The 22,500-nt window shown below is 30.3% G+C and overlaps 1 protein-coding gene and 1 pseudogene across 1 annotated transcript in view; both read left to right on the top strand.

Moving 5' to 3' along the window:
- LOC145246077 (guanine nucleotide-binding protein G(o) subunit alpha-like) overlaps nt 1–22,500 on the top strand; it is a 388,154-nt gene that overhangs the window by 83,399 nt on the left and 282,255 nt on the right. The window lies entirely within an intron of this gene.
- On the top strand, nt 1,278–1,394 carry LOC145246387 (5S ribosomal RNA; annotated as a pseudogene).

Genomic DNA, 22,500 nt, shown 5'->3' with positions numbered 1-22,500 from the left:
ACAAATGTTGATGAACACATAACTCGGCTTTTTCCTTTTTTCTATCTCTATTTTGTCAAAATACTATTTCCATTATTCTCATCATATATATATATATATATATATATATATATATATATATATATATATATATATATATATATATATATATATATATATATATAACTACTTAATTTACTCACATAAAATTTATATACGAAAGTATAGATTTATGCGTAAACTTTAAGTATTTACTTCAAAAGTGCTCAATACGTAGGTAGAGCTAGTTAGTAATTTATAAAATATATATGGCGATTAAGCTACACTGAATATTCCGCGTTTCATCCACTCTAGGACTCTTCAGGCTTATGCACAAATTCTGTGGTTGTTTGTCGTTTTTATATGCGCATCATCTAAAATCTCAATAAAAGATTTTTTTTTTTTTATTACATTTTCACCCCAAACAAGGCAAATTGCCACTTTGGTGTAGGGGGGGCTACTATCAGGGGCAACAACTACTTGGGTACTATGGAGGTATTTGGGCAGCAAGGTGTCGGTTCACGTTACACTTGAACTTCTGCACGTCAGTACTGTTGGGGAAGCAGGGACCTGGAATGGAATTCCAGAGTCTAGCGGTTCTGGGGAAAAAACTATTGGAGTAAAAAGACCTTTTACATCTAGGGATCTCTACAGTGTGGGGGTGGGATTTAGCAGCCTGTCGGGTTTGTCGAGGGTGCTCACGTCGTGGGGGCACAAGTGATTGCAGTTCGTCAGAGCATTCACCACTAAAATACTTGTAGAAAAGGCAGAGGGATGCAACATTTCGTCGATGGGACAGAGGCTGAAGCTTAGATGCCAGTTCAGGGCCTATCAGGTTTGCGACTCTCTTTTGAACCTTGTCAAGGAGCGAGAGACTAGTATAAAAACGACAAACAACCACAGAATTCGCGCATAAGCCTGAAGAGTCCTAGAGTGGATGAAACGCGGAATATTCAGTGTAGCTTAATCGCCATATGCATTTTATAACATATTATATATATATATATATATATATATATATATATATATATATATATATATATATATATATACATTAAATACATATAATATATAATAGATATGAACCTATGCCAACAAGCAAAGACTGAAGTTTATTTGTACTCATGGTTGAATTGTTGAAAGGAGTGTGAATTTTATCAAATACAAGCTTGTTTCCATGAGAACAATGTTTTTGATAGATAAGTTGCAAGCAAGGGCGGTCAGACGGTCACCAGAGTGTTATAATTAAATACATACACATATACGGCGTAATCGCGTTGACACACCGGTTCTCGTCAGATCACCGAAGTTAAGCAACGTTGAGCCTTGTTAGTACCATATGGGTGACCATTTGGGAAGTCTAGGCGCTGTATGTGCTCTCCGCTTATCTCGGCATTTGTTTCCAGTCGTCCTGTACTTCACTTGACACTACTATTTAACAATGTCGACTCAAGAGAGGTGTGGTTGGAGATTGTGCACCTCCCACCACAAAAATTTCCCGCACAGGCACCCCTTCGTGAAGAAGTCCTTAAAAACGTATATATATATATATATATATATATATATATATATATATATATATATAGATTATAGATTAATATATATATATATATATATATATATATATATAGTAAGTTATAAAAATATATATGCTAATTAAGCTAAACAGAATATTTCGCGTTTCATTCACGTTATATATATTAATCTAGCCGCACTGATAATTTGTGATATAACGAAACAGTACTGCATGTGTATCACACACACACACGTATATACATATACACATACACACATACGTTTGTGTGTCTGTGTGTGTGTGTGTGTGTGTACTAGCATGCCGTCCGGCATTGCCCGGTCGTAAAATACACATACATTTTATATTTTCATTCATGTAAATTTGTTTTTTATTAACATAGACCCTATAATCTTTTGGTTATCTCAGACTTAGTATATTAAGAAGTTCGTTTTAATAATTTTAAGATAGAAAATGTTTGCTTTAAACATCAGAGCGAAGGAAAAATATTTATAAATAGATGATAAGAACGAAAACAGGAACTAAAAGGTCATGTGACATCCCACCGTCTGGATTCTCACATTTGCACCACGTGTTAACTCTTTGTGAATCTCTTGCTGGACTCAAATGTCACCTCATGCTAGAACATAAAATCGATCAATGAATCAAAATTATAAGTTATATATATATATATATATATATATATATATATATATATATAAGTTGTATAGAAATATGTTAGAATATATATATATATATATATATATATATATATATATATATATATATATATAGAGAGAGAGAGAGAGAGAGAGAGAGAGAGAGAGAGGGAGAGAGAGACAGAGAAATATATATATATATATATATATATATATATATATATATATATATAAGTTGTATAGATATATAAGTTAGAAAATATATATATATAGACAGAGAGGGAGAGAGACAGAGAAATATATATATATATATATATATATATATATATATATATATATATATTCTAGCTTTATATATATATATATATTAGCTTTATATATATATAATCTAGTTTTATATATATATACATATGCATATATATACATATATATACATATACATATACATATATATATGCATATATATACATATACATATATATATACATACACACACATATACACACACATACACACACACACACACACACACATATATATATATATATATATATATATATATATATATATATATATATATATATATATATATATATGCGTTAAAATGAAAGGCCTGAAACTCAAAGCTAAACATTTCCCCCAGCTGTTGCATCGTCTTATGTTTTTTTTGTTTTTGTTTTGTTTTTGTTTTGTTTTGTTTTTTGTCATTTTATTTATTTTTTTTTTCTCTTTCAATACATCGAGTAAACGTTGAGTTTTAGGTATTCCACTTTTTAATTTTAACTCTTATCGTCAGATTTATTTTATCTGTTTTATTGTCACATGCGCCCGAATAAGGTTTTTATTAGTTACTAGCAGGACCCGTTAATCGGCATTGCCTGGTGGATGCATGACAGATCCAGGTTAGAATCATTAAAGGATCCGTCCAACTCGAAAACAAATTAAAGTATATGTTGTAGATGGCCATTGCCGTCCCTAGAAATAGGCGGACACTTGCGGCTGTGGCCCAAATGAAACAATCTGACTTAATTTTAAAGTGTTTAATCAGTTCTACAAAGAAAGTACCGACACGATAAGTAACAGCTTAGTAACCCTAGTAATCAAGAATAAAATAAAAAATTTAATCGTCGACAGGGAAAAAAAAAATATATATATATATATATATATATATATATATATATATATATATATAGCATAAGTAAAGTCTTGATAATAGCTCCATAATCAAAAATTAAAGATTGGTACCCGTAAAAGAAAACGTTATTATTTTATGGCCGTTTTGGTGTGGGGTGGTGGCTTGTCGTATTTTGCGCGTATTTACATTCTCAAACCAATGTTGTATTTATATTTTGAGAGTGTTCCGTCCGAGAAAGGAAAGAGCAATATGTATTTAATTACATGTTATGCTAGTTCCGTGTTCGCAAGGAAAAAGTTAGCAATGCGTGTTAAAATGCCAATAATTCCTAAACCTTTTGTTAGAGTTCACCGTAAAAAAAAATTGTTAAGGTCCCAGTATTTCATGTTTAAATTTTGAGCGATTATCAAGACTTCAAAGACGTTATGCATAATTTGTTTTTACTTATACATGTTTGTTAACATGCTGAAAAAAAAAATAAGTTGCCAGTATTTATGTAACATTAGGATAATTTTAAGGTTACCAGGTGTTAAATTTCTGTTTTTGAGCGATTAATATGCTTGTATTTGTTTTGTGTTTTTAGTACTATTGCGTCCTGTAGATGAGTTTGTCTTTTTTTTTTTTTGACAACATCTGTTATTAATTTGTTAGGTGAAAGTATGCAATAGTTGCAAAACAATATTCTCCCTTACATTTGTTGTTGGTTGATTGGTTGTTCTTGTTTTACGACATATCAGCCCTTTTCAGGCTTTTTAATGCCGAAATCCAGGGATTTTGAAGAACAATTTTTTTAATAGAATATGTTTGTTGTTTTCAAGTCAGTTTCTATTTAACCCTAACAGGTACTACCACTCCAGATCCGAGTGGACCTGGAAGCAATGGCTCTACACTCCTCAAAGTCCGCAAAGTGGGGCCTTAGCATCGGATATAGTTTAAGGTCATATACAGGACGTCTTACGTTTGTAATGGGTTTTAAATCATCACATGATTAATTTATTGCATAAGTTCAAAAAGAATATAATGAATGTCAAAAGAGGAAAATTATTAATATCTATATATTAATACGATAGAGTGTGTGTTCTTTTGTGTGTCACGCTTACATCCGGGTCGTTTAATTGTTATGTTCTTCCATTTCTTGTCAAAAATAATTTTTTACCAAGATATCTTCATAAGTTTTGGTTTCGATTTCGACTATATCTGATGGCACTTAAATCATCTATTTTTTTTATATAAATAATTTTATTAAGAATTCTTCATAAGTTTTTTAATTTTATTTATTTATAAATAACTTTATCAAGAATTCTTCATAAGTTTTGGTTTCGGTTTCGATTGTGGCTGAAGGAACTCAAGTTATATATATATAGTATAGTACAGTATATATTATTATAGAGTTAATGTTCTATCGATTTTTATATTTTATAAACTTGCGATTTCAAAAATAAAAAATATATATCCATATGACTTGGGTGCATTAGCTTGAATCGCAGTGAAATAAAACTTGTGAATGATCGCAGTGAAATAAAAACTTATAAATATATATATATATATATATATATATATATATATATATATATATATATATACAGGGTGGTCAAAAAGTCAGGTAACATGTTAAAGGTAGAAAAAACAATATGATCCATTATAATCTCTATTCGTTTAATATTATTTGTTTAAATATTTGAGTGTAATATATAAACTACCCCTCCTGATTTCTGGCTTTGGGGCTATGTAAAGGATAGCGTTTATGGCAAGAAGCCTGATATAATAGCGTCTTTAAAGTTATTTATTGAAGAGGAGATTGCGCGGATATCAGCTGACATGATTACACGTGTTACACAATCAGTGGTTAATCGCTTCCAGCGATTGATAGAGAGAAATGGACGACAATTAACAAAATAAACATATTTCATGTTTGTTTCATTTTATATTTCAATGTATGGTACTTAAATATACGTGTATTGCTAATATCGTTTTTCTTTAAAATGTTACCTGACTTTTTGACTACCCTGTATATAAACATATATATATAAACTTATATATATATATATATATATATATATATATATATATATATATATATATATATATATTCATAAGTTTTTATTTCACTGTGATTCAAGCTAATGCACCCAAGTCATATGGGTATATATGTTTTTTTTTTTCAAATCGCAATTTTATAAAATATAAAAATCGATAGAACATTAACTCTATAATAATATATACGAAATCTGCAAGAATTAAAATATATTTATGCGTATTTTACGACCGGGCTTTGCCGGGCGTCCGTGCTAGCTAAGATAAATACTTTTGCAGTTTTAACAAAAAAGCTACAATAATATCAGAGCGTCTCCATTTACACTGAACATCTACAGAATGCCACTTTCAATATATTACATATTAATGAGTCCCCTGTGGAATTTCCACAGGTCCCGCTAGTATAAATAAAAAAAAATACTTGACCATCATCCATCAAACTGTAGCATATACGCGTGGTGCAAACATTGAGCAAAAGAGACGCGAGCGAGCAGACGGGCACAAATTGGAAGAAAAAAAAAAGAAGTAAAGAAGTTTCGATGAATACAAAGAAAGAAATAAAAAGAAAGACGCATCTAAAAGAAGCTGTTCTTAACATAGGGAAATAGTTGTGTTTATACGACGCTAGGTTATACCGTAAAATACTTTTTTATGGGCTAAAAAAGGACAAAAAAAAGCAGATTAGTATTTGTTGTTAGTGGGTAAACGACGCCATGACATGGCGTAAAAATAGCAAACTAACTTTTCAAACACAAACAAAACCCAAAATATATGTATTCGCTAAAGTAAAGAAAAAGTATTTTTAAAAAATAGAAGAAAATAGTTGCCAATAAAAAGAAAGAAATAAAACCAGCAAAGTTTATGAATTCAATCGACGCCATAATGTATTATTTTGAAGTGCGCGTTTAGAATGGGGTAATTCCGGAATAAGAGAATTAGCGGGCACCAATCAGAGGAAGCGAATTTTCCTGAGGGAGACTTCATTATTTTTTTTGTTCTAATACGGGAAATTTAATGCTATGTCTGTGTTTGTATGAGTCAGTTAAGGGCAGTGTAAGCATAGAATATGTGGAAAGTGTAGACTTCCTTCCGGTGTTGACTGGTGGTGGTGGGACCACTAAATATTTAGAGGAAAAAACAGGAACCCCTTCCCAAAAAAATGTTGCGATTGTGATGGTGTTGCTCTTAGGATGCAATGCAGCATCGTGTTGACAGTCGGCAGCTCTAACCGCAGGACTAAGAATCGGTACTCGTAAAGGATTTATCAAATGTATGTTTGATAAACATCTGCCCAAACGTTTAACAGTGCTTTAGCTGATAGTTTGTTTATAAACAAACAGACAGCGGACTTCGCTTAAAACAGAATTAATAGACAAAAAACGTTTATTATATGTAACGAAACTTCCGAATAACGGTCTTCTCCTCTCGCATGGACTGGCTGATGTAATCGCCATATTTGTCGTAAGTGCGAGTACTTTTCAATACTCCAGGATTTATCGTCAGGGATGAATTGATCTAATTAGTTTTTACCAATTTATATAATGTGTTTGTATTTTTATGGCGATTACATCAGCAAGTTCCTGCCAGTAGTGAAGACCATTATTTAGAAGTTGGAAAGGATAAAAAACTGAATTGCTCGACAAAAACGCATATTTTATGTAATGAAATATGCATAACAGAAAAAATGCCGCATATATATATATATATATATATATATATATATATATATACACTTGTGCCCGATATTATTCATACCCCCCCCCTTGAAAATTGAGTTTATTAGGTGTAACTTTGTAAGAATTTATTGTTTACGCCCATAGTGATACATATTCTTAATAAACCTCTTCTGATCATTTTCGTCATTTTAAAATCTCGGGATACTTGTAATAAAAGAAATATACAGCTATTTATAAAATCTGCAATGTTCAAAAATAATCATACCCCCTTATTTTTTCAGTATTAATCGAGTTTCTGACTGTTTGTTTCCTGTTTGATTCTTATTTTGAATGCTTTTATACAACCTTTGATTAATTTCATTTCGTTTTTTGCATTTTTCAGAAATTAAAATGATATCAACTGAAAACCAATAAAAGAATAAAAATTATTAGAATGGGGAAGAAAAAAGAGCTTAGTAATGATCTTAGGACTAAAATTGTGAATTCACATAAGGATGGTTTAGGTTACAAGTCAATTTCCAAGAAATTTGATGTCCCTACAGCAACAGTACAGAGCATCATCAAAAAATTCCAGAGCCACCACACAACAAACAACTTGATTGGTAGAGGAAGCAAAAGGAAACTGTCTGCTAGAGCCACCAGGAATATTGTAAGAAGTGTTAATGCAAATCCATCCACCACTACTAAGGACATTTTAGAAAATCTGGAGTCTTCTGGCATAAAAATATCAAGGCAAACATTGCAAAGGACTCTGCATGAAAATGGTCTGAAAGGAAGAAGACCAAGAAGGACTCCATTGCACACCGGAAAACACCTTGCAGCACGTCTAAAGTTTGCTAGAACCCATGTGAATTCTCCAGAGTCCGTTTTCCCAAGTATTTTGTGGACTGACGAAACAAAAATTGAATTGTTTGGCCATATGGATGCTTCTTACGTTTGGAGGAAGAAAGGAGAAGCTTACAACCCAAAGAACACCATACCCACGGTGAAACATGGTGGTGGTAGCCTAATATTTTGGGGTTCCTTTTCGGCTAGTGGTCCAGGTAGTTTGGTCAAGATAGATGGAACCATGAAGAAGGAGCAATATTTGGAGATACTCCAGAAAAACATTAGACAGGATGCGGAGAAGCTCCATTTAAGACCAAACTGGGTCCTTCAACAGGATAATGATCCAAAACATACTGCCAAAATAGTCAAGAAATGGTTTGAGGATAATCAAATTAATGTTTTGGAATGGCCTAGCCAGAGTTCCGACCTGAACCCTATCGAAAACCTCTGGCGCATATTGAAAACTGAGGTTAAAAAGCGGAAACCTAGAAATTTGAGGGATTTGGAGAACTACTGCATTGAAGAATGGTCAAAAATCAGTGTTGATGCTTGTAAAAACCTTGTTGATAAATATCCCAAACGGTTACAGGCAGTTATTAAGAATAAAGGGCATGCTATTGACTATTAGTAAGAGAGGTATGAATAATTTTGAACTAGTGCCATTATTGTTTTTCTTTGTATAATGTTTCAAACTTGCATAATTTATTTATTTGTTGAGTTTAAATTAAATGCTTATGCTTGATTTATTGTTTGAGATCCCTTTAATATTGTCTACCTTCTGGTTTGAGCAATATTCTCATAGAAATCTCAAAGATCCGAGGGGTATGAATAATATCGGGCACAACTGTATATATATATATATATATATATATATATATATAAAAAATATTTTTAACCTTTATATATCTAATTTTAAATAAGAATGTAAATATACTAAATACTAATCATAGTGGGGGGTGATAAGTAGTTAAATGGATTAATCCTAATCTTATAAATACAAGACTGATAAATTAAAAAATTAAAAAATGTATCCATTTTAAATGTGGAAATTGATGAATCGCACAGGTAAGAAATTCATTTTTATAGTATGAAAAGGTTAGTAATTGCAATTAAGAATAGGAAATTGGATCAAATGTTTGTAACATGTCTTCTTCCTAAGATTAAGGGTGGTGGTGTTTGATCAACACTGCTGGGGAGCCATGATGTAATATACTGTTTTGTTTTTAAATCCCCGAAACAGTGTTTCATGGTAAACAACTGATGATCCCTTGAAAAATAAATTATTGGTATTATAGTAAATTCGAGAGCGAGTTGATGCAGTGATTGCAGGTGATTAAATGTCTTACTGACTAGATGGTTTTCTAACGAATGATAAAAAATATTGTATAGTTTTAAAGGTTAAAAACTTCAAAGACTATATATATATATATATATATATATATATATATATATATATATATATATATATATATATATAGGATGAAACACTAGTGTCTGTAGGTATTTAATAATTATTATAGTAAATAATTATTTCAGCCCCTTTAAGAATCTTGTTTCTTATCGTTGGGCCCTTTCAGTGCAAATAAAGTCGGTGAATTTAGCTCATATATGCAGATCATCATATAATGATTAGATCACTCTGACAGACGTTAAAAATATTAAAAAATAAATGTTTAAATTTCAACAATATTTCCCGCGGTTAATGATGGCCGAATGGATTTGGTCCTTGTTAATAGAGTCAGAGATGGCTTCGTTGCTAGGTTTAAATTTATCGACTGGTGTTAATTGCGACACCCTGCACTGATGATTCCCGAAAGGTTGAAACACTAGTGTCTGTAGGTATTTAATAATATATATATATATATATATATATATATATATATATATATGTATGTATATATATATATATATATATATATATATATATATATATATATATATATATATATATATATATATATAAGGGGGGTCACCAACAATGTGTATTTTTTGACATTATTTTATTATTCCGTGTTTTGGTTTTTCATTGAAAATTATGTGTAGATCATTGTAATAATGTTTTTAAATCATTGAAATCTTTTTTAACGCGTTTCAGACGTTCTGTGAAGCGTCCTCGTCAGAAAGTATTTAAAATGTAAGATATTTAGAATATACTCAAGATGTGTTTAAAATGTAAAAGAGCATTTTCGTAGTTCATTTGAAATGTTTCCGAGCGGTGGAAACATATGTAAATGATTCTACTTTTCACTCGTATGTTCAATTTTTATTACTGGTTCGTTGGGGTGGACTATAATATATATATGGCAATCAAGCCATACAGAATAATCCGCGTTTCCTCCATGCTAGGATTCATCAGGCTTATGATAGGATTTTGTGGTTGTCTCGCGTTTTTATATATGCACCTTCTATTGAGTTTTTAGTTAGCCAATCAGCTTTCTAGTTTCCACCGCACCCTTCCTAATCAGCCAATGAGCAGGCACTTACAGAACAAATGTCCAGTTGACCTCCGGTTCACCTGTTCCTTTGTGTGTGCTATTTTAGCGGGAAGCGTAGATATCTCTGTCCTGACCTATTTTAAACCTAGGTTAAATGTTTTTTATGTTAGTTTTCATATTACTTACTACCTAGCTCTACCTACGTATTGAGCACTGTTGAAGTAAATACTTAAAGTTTATGCATAAATTTATACTTTCGTATATTAATTTATTTGATTAAATTAAGTAATCATATATACACATATATGTATATATATATGTGTGTGTGTGTGTGTATGTGTGTGTGTTTATATAGTCTTTTTTAAGTTGTCTGACTTTTTCAATGTTAGGCTGTATTTTTGATAAGGGTTGCTTCTATTAATTTTACTCTGCATGTGCAATTATTTTTGTATCTAATTTTAGTGCTAGTGGTTAATATATTTCTTATTTCAGCTGACTTTATTTTTTATTATGAAATATAATATGGCGTTGACTAGCACTAATTTTGTGATATATATATATATATATATATATGTACACATATGCATATACATATATACATATATATACATATATATACATATACACATAGATATACATACATATATATACATATACACATAGATATATATACATATATATAAACATAGATATATATACATATATATAAACATAGATATATATATATACACATATATACATAGATATATATACACATATGTACATAGATATAAATATACATATATACATAGATATATATACATATATATATATACACATATACATATATACATATATATGCATATATATACATATACATAAATATATATTCAATATACATATATATATGCATATATATACATATATATGCATATACATATATATACATATATATACATATATATGCATATACATATATATACATACATATACATATATATGCATATACATATATATATATACATACATATACATATATATGCATACATATACACATATATATACATGCATATGCATATATATATAGAGAGAGATAGAGAGAGAGAGAGTGTGTGTGTGTGTGTGTGTGTGTGTGTGTGTGTGTGTGTGTGTGTGTGTGTGTGTGTGAGAGAGAGAGAGAGAGAATTAGAGAGAGAAAGGGTAAGGTAAGTGTGGGTAGGGTAAAGCACTATAGCCTTCAGCAACATATACATTCGCTTCTTCAACTAATTGCGCGATCTAAAAAAAAATTGGTGATTATTTTTGTGCGTATCGTTGCTCTTCCGCTTCAGTTGCTACAAATAAATGAGGATGTCCTTAAAGAAAATAAAAACGAAAAAAATTGGACGCGAAGGAAAAAAAGAAAGGAATGTTATCTCAGTATGTTGCATGCCGTCTCACATCTGCCGTGCTCAATATCATGCTGCTGATGATGGTTTGCAAAACTTATCGAAGACGTGAACAGATAACGGATAAAGCTTAGTTGTTCTGCTTAAACGAAACCCGTGTGGTCTCTTTAGAGCCCTTTTCTCGTTGTTAATTTCAAGTTGGTTATTTGTTTATCGCAACTACACTAAATAAGTAAGTAGCTATGATTGTTTTTTTTGGGCCACTCCCCCCCCCCCCGGCAAAAGGAGAGTGGACCTGTAAATTCATCCTTGTCCGTTCGTCCGTTCATCTGTTCGTCTGTCCGCACTTTTCTCAATAACTATGCCTTGGAATCTTTTTAAATTTTGCACAAACATTAAACATGATATGAGTAAAAAAAGTAACAGAACGGATTTTCCGGGGAAACTCCGGTTGCCCCCCCCCCACACCCATACACACATTTCGCGTTAAAATGGCTAAAATTGACACTTTAGTGCTTATTAAAAAACAGTTGACGCCTTGGATTTTTATAAAATTTTTGAAAAGTTGTAACTGATTTCTATATAATTTTGTTTGTCTATACTTCGCGATAACTCTTGGCTGTGCCCCAGGGGCTCTTTTAGGGCTAATAAAGACACTCCATTTTTGGGACTACTTTATCATATTTGTCCAAAATTTTGTGTGTATGTCTATTTAGCAGTTTTGCATGGTGCTGAACTCAAATTTGAATATGTTAAGGCATTGGGGACTTTTGGGACTAAATGGGGGGGGGCAAATGATGAACTTAATCATTTCTTTTTTTTGCATGGTACAGGACTCAAATTTACATATGTTAATGCCTAAAACTGCACCGTTTGTTTTTCACGAGGATTTGACGTCCCTTGGAGACTTTCGGGGCTAAATGAGGGGAGGGCAAATGCTGAACTTTTTTATGCCCAGTTTACTGTGCACTCACGGGGTCCATGCATGCTTCATTTGTTTTTTGTTTTTTTTAATGAACACTCAATTTTTCGGCTGTCAGATTTCGTTACAATTGTGAAGAAGAACGTGGGTAGTCACCACTTATCAAAGCCCGATGGTCACTCCACAATAAAAATTAAAGAGATCGTTAGACGAGGGGATCGAAAATAATCGATAAACTTAACAGATTACTTCAGATAAATTGATTATCCAAGAGAAAAACTCAGCAAGTATTTGTTTACATTAGACTTTAAGAAGCAGACCTAAGGTATCTTTTCTTTCACCGTTGGGTTGTTCTAAGAAATAAACAATATTAATAACGCTTAGCTGCACTTTGCCGGGTAAGACAACTAGTAACCATTCGACCATGTATGAAGTATTGTTGCACCAACCACTAATTTTTACCTCTTAGACAGTATTTAAAAAAAGAGCTTCATAATTTAATAGGTCCTGCACTGTCTGTCAAGCTCCAGCCCCTGTCCCATCACCCCAATATTGCACCCCTGTACTTGTTTTACACGTACTTCGACGGAAAATGTACCCCCGAAGAACTACATATACTGTGCCCCCATCCGAACTAAATACTCCCGATCAATCCCACCTCTTCAGTGTTCCGGTTCCAAGATTCAGGAATAGTTGGTTTACATTAATTGTTTGTCTTTTTTCTTCGAACTGCTTGCCTTTGGAATTCCGTCACTACTCCCTGTCTCCAGGACTTTATAGACGTGCAAGAATTTAAACATAATATGAACAGATATCTCTCTACACAACTCCCCATCTAAGATGCTCTTATAAACTTGGACCCTATGTCATAATAGCCACTTACCTCCCAGCCGTAATATGCCTTTGGAGTGAATTGAAGCAAACGAAAACTTATTTAAGGATTGGCGGTGCATGTGCAATTTAAATGTAATGTGAAATAAAATATCGCTACACACAACTCCCCATTTAGGATGATCCTATAGATGTTAATCCTAAGTCACAGTAGCCACTTACCTTTCAGTGGTAATGTGTCATGTTTGAAATAAATCGAAGTTAACGAAAATCTTTTGAAGGATTGGCGATGCTGGATTATTCGAGTAAGCTTCTCAAGGAGAGTTTACACCTGTTTCAAGAATGAAGTTTAATATATTTATAATAAATTGTAAAGAAAGAAGAAAAAAGACGGATACACCGCATTATTGGAATCGGTGAAGGACATATCACGGAAGGAATTAAGATCTAACACTTTATACTGACATTTAAAGCCAACATTATGAGGACAGCTTCCATCAAAGAATGATTCTCGTTGAGAAACAAAGGACTGATTTGCATTCTCTTCTGTGCCACAATGGTAGGTGGACCTGAAGTCTTTTTTTTTTTTTCTCAAACGGAATCCGAAGTGGTATCACTTGAAAGACGTTGACATTTTGCCAAACGAACTTTGAAGCGATTTGCTACGGAATGAAAATCTTAAAAACAAGCGATGTCGGACGTGGAGTTGGAGGAGGCTGGTTGTTTTCTAAGAAACCCTATTGTCTTTCAATCTCTTCAGATATCCTTTGAAAATCAGTGCAGTTTCTCGATATAGAAATCTATGTGATATGTGATATAGAAATCTATGTGATAATATGTGATATAAAAATCTATGTGATAATATGTGATATAGAAATCTATGTGATAATATGTGATATAAACATCTATGTGATAATATGTGATATAAACATCTATGTGATAATATGCGATATAGAAATCTATGTGATAATATGTGATATAGAAATCTATGTGACGATATGCGACGCCACTTCATTGTTCGAACGTACACTATCGCCTTTCACACACATTAAAAGAAAATGTATTCTAAAATTCATAATAACTTGTTCTTTAGTTTATATTATTCTGGGCATAAATAAATAAATATAATAATCACAGCAACTACAATATTAATAATATTAACAACAACAAAAATAATTATAATAATAATAATAATAATAATAACAACAACAACAATAATTATAATAATAATAACAACAACATCATTATTATCTATATACTAATACGCTAATTCTCTTAGACTGTTATCATCTTGATCATCCCTTAAGATAAAAATGTAGATTACAATACTAATAAGTTAGTTATCGCCAGCCAGTGTACAGTGGATGCAGGTCACAAAACTGAGAAGCTATTTATCGCCATCCAGTGTATGGTATGTGCAGGTCACAATACTAATTATTTATCGCCAGCCAGTGTGTGGTGGGTGCAGGTCACAATACTAATAAGTTATCGCCAGCCAGTGTATGTTGGGTGCAGGTCACAATACTAATTAGTTATCGCCAGCCAGTGTATGGCGAGTGCAGGTCACAGTACTAACAAGTTATCGCCAGCCAGTGTATGGTGGACGCAGGTCACAATACTAATAAGTTAGTTATCGACAGCGTGTCTGGTGGGTGCAGATCAAAATACAAATGTTATTTTTCGCCAGTCAGTTCTATTTCTTGCAATAATATATCTCAAGCAGTTCTCCATATTTGTCTACAAAAATATTTATTTATTAATTCACGGTCTGCTTGGAACTAATATTGCACTGATTATTCTATTAAAGGACATTATATTGCTTGCTTATGTGATGATGTTTTCAACTACCTTAAAATTTCCACAGGTTCTGCTAGTTATTATTATTAATCAATTATTATTAAAACTAATAAGAAAAATAAGGAAATTTTAATAATAATATAAAACAAAAACAAAATTTAATAAATTCACTATTCCCTTGTTATTTCTGCTCGGCAGCTGGCTTGATCTCGTATTCCTTGTCCTGTTTCTACGGTATACTTATGGTTTGCTTCTTTGTGAAAAAGAGATGCACTTCTCGAGATTATCAAATACATTTACCTTAAAGGTTATATTAAACATGTTTGTTGATTTATATGTGAAAGATTTGAAATAACTATAATAGAGACACAAAGATGTATAATCTTAATAAGAACTTCATTCATTTGGCTATTCTTGTTCAGACGTCACTCCAGCATCTCCGTATTCTACATCTTATATAATAACATATTTGTTTACGAGCAATGCTTCAATAAAACTACTTTCCTATACTGTTGTCCGGTCGTAAAATACGCATAAATATTATATTTTAATTCATACAGAAACTGAGACATGTGCATACGAGTATTAGATTTTTTTCTAAACAGTTCATTTCTTTTAAATAAAAAAAATCGAGCTGAGATCGAAACCAAGACTTAAAGACAGTGAGCCAAGTACGATAACTATTTGGCCAGCTTGGCAGGGATTTGAAAAAGTGTTTTCAAACCTTCTTATTTTTAATATATGGAATCTGTCATGTGAACGATTAACGCATGCAAATTAATGAAACACTCGACAAGCATATAAAATCCGATGACCTACGTACTAATTTTTTTTACTTTTGACTCCTTAGAAACCCTTTTTCTGGATGAAAACCGATTAAAATATTATTCACATGTCTGAATACCCTATATACTAAATTTCAAGTTTGTAGATCAAAAATTCCTTGAGGATATAGGTTGAGAACTGTCCTCAAACACATTCTCATATATATATATATATATATATATATATATATATATATATATATATATATATATACATGTATAAATACACACATGTATAAATACACACATATATATACACATGTATATATATGCGTGTATTTATAGAAGAAAAAGAATACGTATTATTTTTTTTATATAGTGGAAGATCCTGACCTTCACCTTGAGAATGGAATAATCAGCCTAAAGAAGGCAGTAACGAATCTTAATACTACGTCATTTGAGTGTCAACCTGTTGTTATATTTTTTATTTTATAATTTAATCTGCGTATTGAATCACAATTCATCCGATTAAATTATACTGATTATATTCCTCGAGAGATATAGCATCATTTAAAAGAATTTAGTTGTTACGATTTAAAATATATATCAATCAAACACTACGGTGTTTGAATATATATGGTCGGCAGTTTTAGTCATTTAGAACTGTTTTAAAACTTCACCGCTCACTCACTTTTCGACCAAATTTCAAACAATTATTACAGTTTATAGATCACCTTCTTAGGTATGTTGTGAAAAAAAAAAATTTTTTTTTCAATTTTCGTTCAGTAAAACAAAAGTTATGATGAATTTCCTGGTGTTCAAAATCGTGAAAATATGTAAGGAGGTGAGCGAAGCTTTTTATGACTAGTTTGCATAGCAACTGTCACGAAAATAGAAGTAACTCGTGAAACAGAGAGAATGAAAGAATGAAAAGGAGATAATTGGGGTGATTTTATTGAAAGCAGACGAGTGCCATGCATTGTTATTACATATGTGTTTATGGGGGCAAAAAATAAGTCTGAAATTAAACAAAGAATAAGTGAATTTACTAGAAGCCTGGAAAAATCATGGATTACAATAGAAAAATGCGAGCATGAAAAGTAATATGGTTAAGCTTAAACATAGATATTCTATTAAAAAATTTAAAAAATTCATAACTTAAAATATTGCAGCATAAAGATTGTTTTAACTTGCATTTATAACATCATATGATCAATTCTTAATGCTGCAATATTTTAAGTTATAAATTTATTATATTTTTACGAGAATATCTTGTCCTTTTTTTTCCAGTTTTAACAACTAGTCCTTTACTTTTCCATGTTTAAGCTTAGCCATATTACTTTTCATGCTCGCATTTTTCTATTGTAACATAGACACAGACAGACACACACACACACACACACATATTTATATATATATATATATATATATATATATATATATATATATATGATGATTCCAACGTCTTGTCACACGAGTGCCACTTCCTCAGATACGAGCCCAAAAATGACTTCCATCGCCACAGGACCATTTTAATAGACAAATGCTTGAGGGAGTATCTATACACAGATGATGTTACAGAGTCTTAGCTTGGTACAACAGCTAAATCTCTCTCTTGGTTCAAAATGTTGAGATCCAGCAACAAGCAAGAGCAAGATAGCCAGCAACAAGTTAAACTGCAGACCAGCTTAATACGGGTACTGGTCTCCCGCTTTATGGTCTTTTTAAATTAGAGATTTGCTTCTCCTAGAAAGGTTGCCTTCACCACGGCTTACGGGAGCCCTCTCCATCCCAACGCACACATACATACACATAAACACATACGGTGCTAGTTGGCCGTTGACCCCCCAAAAGGGTTCATTCGCCCTTTGGAAGGTATATATATATATATATATATATATATATATATATATATATATATATATATATATATATATATATATAGTACTGAAATTAAAGGATTTTCAAAAATGTTTGTGTTGCCATCAGCTATAATCGAAACCGAATTCCTTAGCGCACCAGCTGCTGCGTTATTTACCGTTTGAGCTATCGACAGATAGATAAGAAAGTTAACCACGTTAAACTATGAATGAATTTATGTATGCGCAGAAGTAACAGAAATAATATGCCGGCAAGTTGAAATGAACATTTTACAATCCAACTTGCCGACATATTTCTGTACATGTTATTCATCCATCCAAACAAAGATTTTACTCGTTATAAACCATCTTTGGTGTATGATTATTATTTCTTGTTAATTTCAGTGTTATTTGGCCAGTAGTTTCAGAGTTTATCGGTTAAATATTTTCACACAGACGCACACACACACATATACATACGTCTGCTGTTTTATTTTAAGCTGACAATAACAATTTTTTTTTTTTCAACGTCACAAGAAAAGCTTGGATCGCTTCTGATGGAAATCAACTTTCAAAAAAAAACAAAAAAAAAAACATACAAACAAACAAACAAACAAACAAACAAACCCAATAAGAAATACTCAAACGATTAAATAATTATTGACGTGAGCAATAAACACAATCAGTTTCTTTTAAGATATTTCGGTGCAAATACAATATATTTTCGAAATTCGAAAAATTTTAATATTGAGTTTTAAGGCAAACCAATCGTTTCTACTTAATTGTCATGTTACAGTAATCAATATATCGAAAAATCATGAAAACCGAGCTTGTAGATAAATTATAAAAAGAAAATATTTTTTGACGAAAATTATCGAAAATAAAATATTTGGTTAAAAACACCAGAGAGTTCCAAAAGGAGACAAGTAGCGTGTAGCTATTGCTAAATTTTTAAATAAATTGTGTTTCGCCTTGTTTTCGACATAACACAGTTACTTCCCATGTCATGTCTTTCCAAAGAAATATGGCGACGTTTTTTTTTACGATAAAGATCGAAAATCGTGTTCTTGTTTTTGTTTTTGTTTTTTTTTTTTGTTTTTTAATAATACGGTAATATTTAAGTGCTTCTGACATACCAATTAAATAGATATCATTGCTTTTAGTTGAAATTAACACAAAAAAAATCAGGATTTAATATCATATTTTTAAATCGATTTTTTTTCGTTTTTCAAATTTCACTGTTATAATAGTGCAATTTCATAGACATTTCTAATATCCCTATGAAAGAAGAATTTCCTTCGTCATTTCCAATGTGCTCTTTCGAAGCAAAACCGAACATTGAAAGCATCAATTGCCCAACAAAACGTTAGGTGTTTTCTAAGAACTCGAACTGCAAACATCACAGATACAATACATGAAACAGATGGTGAAATACTCCAAGAACAAATGGTTCTAACGCTACAAGGACTCAACATGGAGTTCAGCAAACAATCATGTCTACCAAATGCCATTGAGTCGTAAGAGTCTGTTATTTCCTTTCTATTCTTGCGACAAATCTTGTCCTTTGTCTAACCAACGCAATCTGAAAAACAAACTTTGTGTGGGCAAGTGTACGTCTTTATCATTTGTGTTTTAATGGGGTTTTACATGTATCTCGTTGCATAGCACGACGTACTCATGTTGACACACAGGTGCCCGTAAAATCAGGGAAGTTAAGTAACGTTGAACCTGGCCAGTACTAAGTGGGTAACCATTCGAGAATACATGATGCTGTATGTTGAAGGACTCTCTGCTTATATTGGCATTGTGTATCGTTTTCGTTTTCTTTTTTTTTTTACAAATAACTTTGTAAAAGTTGCTTGAGTTATTTACCTTTTAATTTCTTTTTATTCATAGAAATATTAATAACATTTCTTTTTATTTATAGAAATATTAATAACATTCATTTTTATTTATAGAAATATTAATAACATTTCTTTTTATTTATAGAAATATTAATGACATTTCTTTTTATTTATAGAAATATTAATAGCATTTCTTTTTATTTATAGAAATATTAATAGCATTTCTTTTTATTTATAGAAATATTAATGACATTTTTTTTATTCATAGAAATATTAATAACATTTACTTTTATATATAGAAATATTAATAACATTTATTTTTATATATAGAAATATTAATAACATTTATTTTTATTTATAGAAATATTATTAACATTTATTTTTATTTATAGAAATATTATTAACATTTCTTTTTATTTATAGAAATATTAATACCATTTCTTTTTATTTATAGAAATATTAATGACATTTATTTTTATTTATAGAAATATTAATAACATTTCTTTTTATTTATAGAAATATTAATAACATTTATTTTTATTTATAGAAATATTATTAACATTTCTTTTAATTTATAGAAATATTATTAACATTTATTTTTATTTATAGAAATATTAATACCATTTCTTTTTATTTGTAGAAATATTATTAACATTTCTTTTTATTTATAGAAATATTAATAACATTTATTTTTATATATAGAAATATTATTAACATTTATTTTTATATATAGAAATATTAATAACATTTATTTTTATATATAGAAATATTAATGACATTTATTTTTATATATAGAAATATTAATAACATTTATTTTTATTTATAGAAATATTAATAACATTTCTTTTTATTCATAGAAATATAATTAACATTTATTTTTATTTATAGAAATATAAATTACATTTATTTTTATATATAGAAATATTAATAACATTTATTTTTATTCACAGAAATATTAATAACATTTATTTTTATTTATAGAAATATTAATAACATTTCTTTTTATTCATATAAATATCATTAACATCTATTTTTATATATAAAAATATTAATAACATTTCTTTTTATTCATATAAATATCATTAACATCTATTTTTATATATAAAAATATTAATAACATTTCTTTTTATTCATAGAAATATTAATAACATTTATTTTTATATATAGAAATATTAATAACATTTATTTTTATTCATAGAAATATTAATAACATTTATTTTTATTCATAGAAATATTAATAACATTTATTTTTATTCATAGAAATATTAATAACATTTATTTTTATATATAGAAATATTAATAACAGTTATTTTTACTTATCTATATATTAATACGACAGCGTGTGTGTTCTTTTGTGTGTCACGCTTACATCCGGGTCGTTTAATTTTTATGTTTTTCTATTTCTTGTCATAAATAATTTTACCAGGGATTCTTTATAAGTTTTGGTTTCGGTTTCGACTATAGCTGATGGCACTTAAATCATCTGTTTTTTTATATCAAGAATTCTTCCAAGGTTTGGTTTCAGTTTCAATTATGAGTTAAAGGATTCAGGTTTTATATATATATATATATATATATATATATATATATATATATATATATATATATATATATATACATATGAACAAATGATTAATAACACATGTTAAAAAACATCTTGAAAAAGAGTTAAAAATTTTAAAAAAGGAAGCACAAGATAAGTGGATAATCCTTAATCTGCGAAGTTTCGAAGCAATACTCTCCTTCTCATCAGAGGGCAGGAATTAGCAAAATGCGGGATCGAATTTTGCATATAAAAGTATTTAATGAAACCACAAGTAAGTCACAGATCTTACTTGGTTAAAAAAAGGGTGAGGTAAGGGGAATAGAAGGTAAAAGAAAAAATGATAAAAAGATGGATAGTCTGGTGAAGGGTAAAAAATCTAACAATGGTAAAATCCAAACACGGTCGAATTAAAAACTTCCAATCCAACAGGTAAGTTCCAAAGGAATCGCGTAACTGGAAGATGGTCCAAAATGATCCAAAAGGCAGAATTCCTTGGAAAAAATCACAAATGGAATGAGTTCAAAATCATTATATATATATATATATATATATATATATATATATATATTATATATATATATATATATTATAAGTTATTATTTTGATTTCGATTATAGCTAATGCACCCATGTCATATGGATATATATATATATATGTATATATATATGTGTGTGTGTGTGTGTGTGTGTGTGTGTGTGTGTGTGTGTGTATGTGTGTGTGTGTGTGTGTGTGTGTGTGTGTGTGTGTATTTGAAATCGCAACTTTATGATATATAAAAATCGATAGAACATTAACTCTATTATAATATATACGAAATCTGCAAGAATTAAAATATCATATTTAAGCATACTTTACGACTGGGCTTTGCCGGGCGATCGTGCTAACTTAGATAAATACGTTTGAAGTTTTAACAAAAGAACTACAATAATATCAGAGCGTTTCCATTTACACTGAACATCTACAGAATGCCAACATCAATATATTACATACGAATTTCCACATGTCCTGCTTGTAGAAATGTTAATAACATTTCTTTTTACTTATAGAAGTATTAATAACATTTATTTCATTGTCATTTTCCGACTCGTCAGTTTTGACCCTGTTCGTTCTGTTTCACTCAATATTGGTTTTTGATAACAAGGTCAAGGCTGCTACTTGCTCTACGAAATTTACGGGTGACAGCCATCTTCATTCTTTCTCAGTCAATGTTTACACATTTTAATCGTGCATTTCCCGAGTTTAGATGAGTAAAATAAATTAACTTTTTATTCG

Source organism: Euprymna scolopes, chromosome 23 (genome assembly GCF_053919585.1).
Source record: "Euprymna scolopes isolate OS-2025 chromosome 23, ASM5391958v1, whole genome shotgun sequence".
Classification (NCBI taxonomy): domain Eukaryota; kingdom Metazoa; phylum Mollusca; class Cephalopoda; order Sepiida; family Sepiolidae; genus Euprymna; species Euprymna scolopes.
Note: the sequence above shows the minus strand (reverse complement) of the source record. Positions and strands in the feature narration are given on the sequence as shown.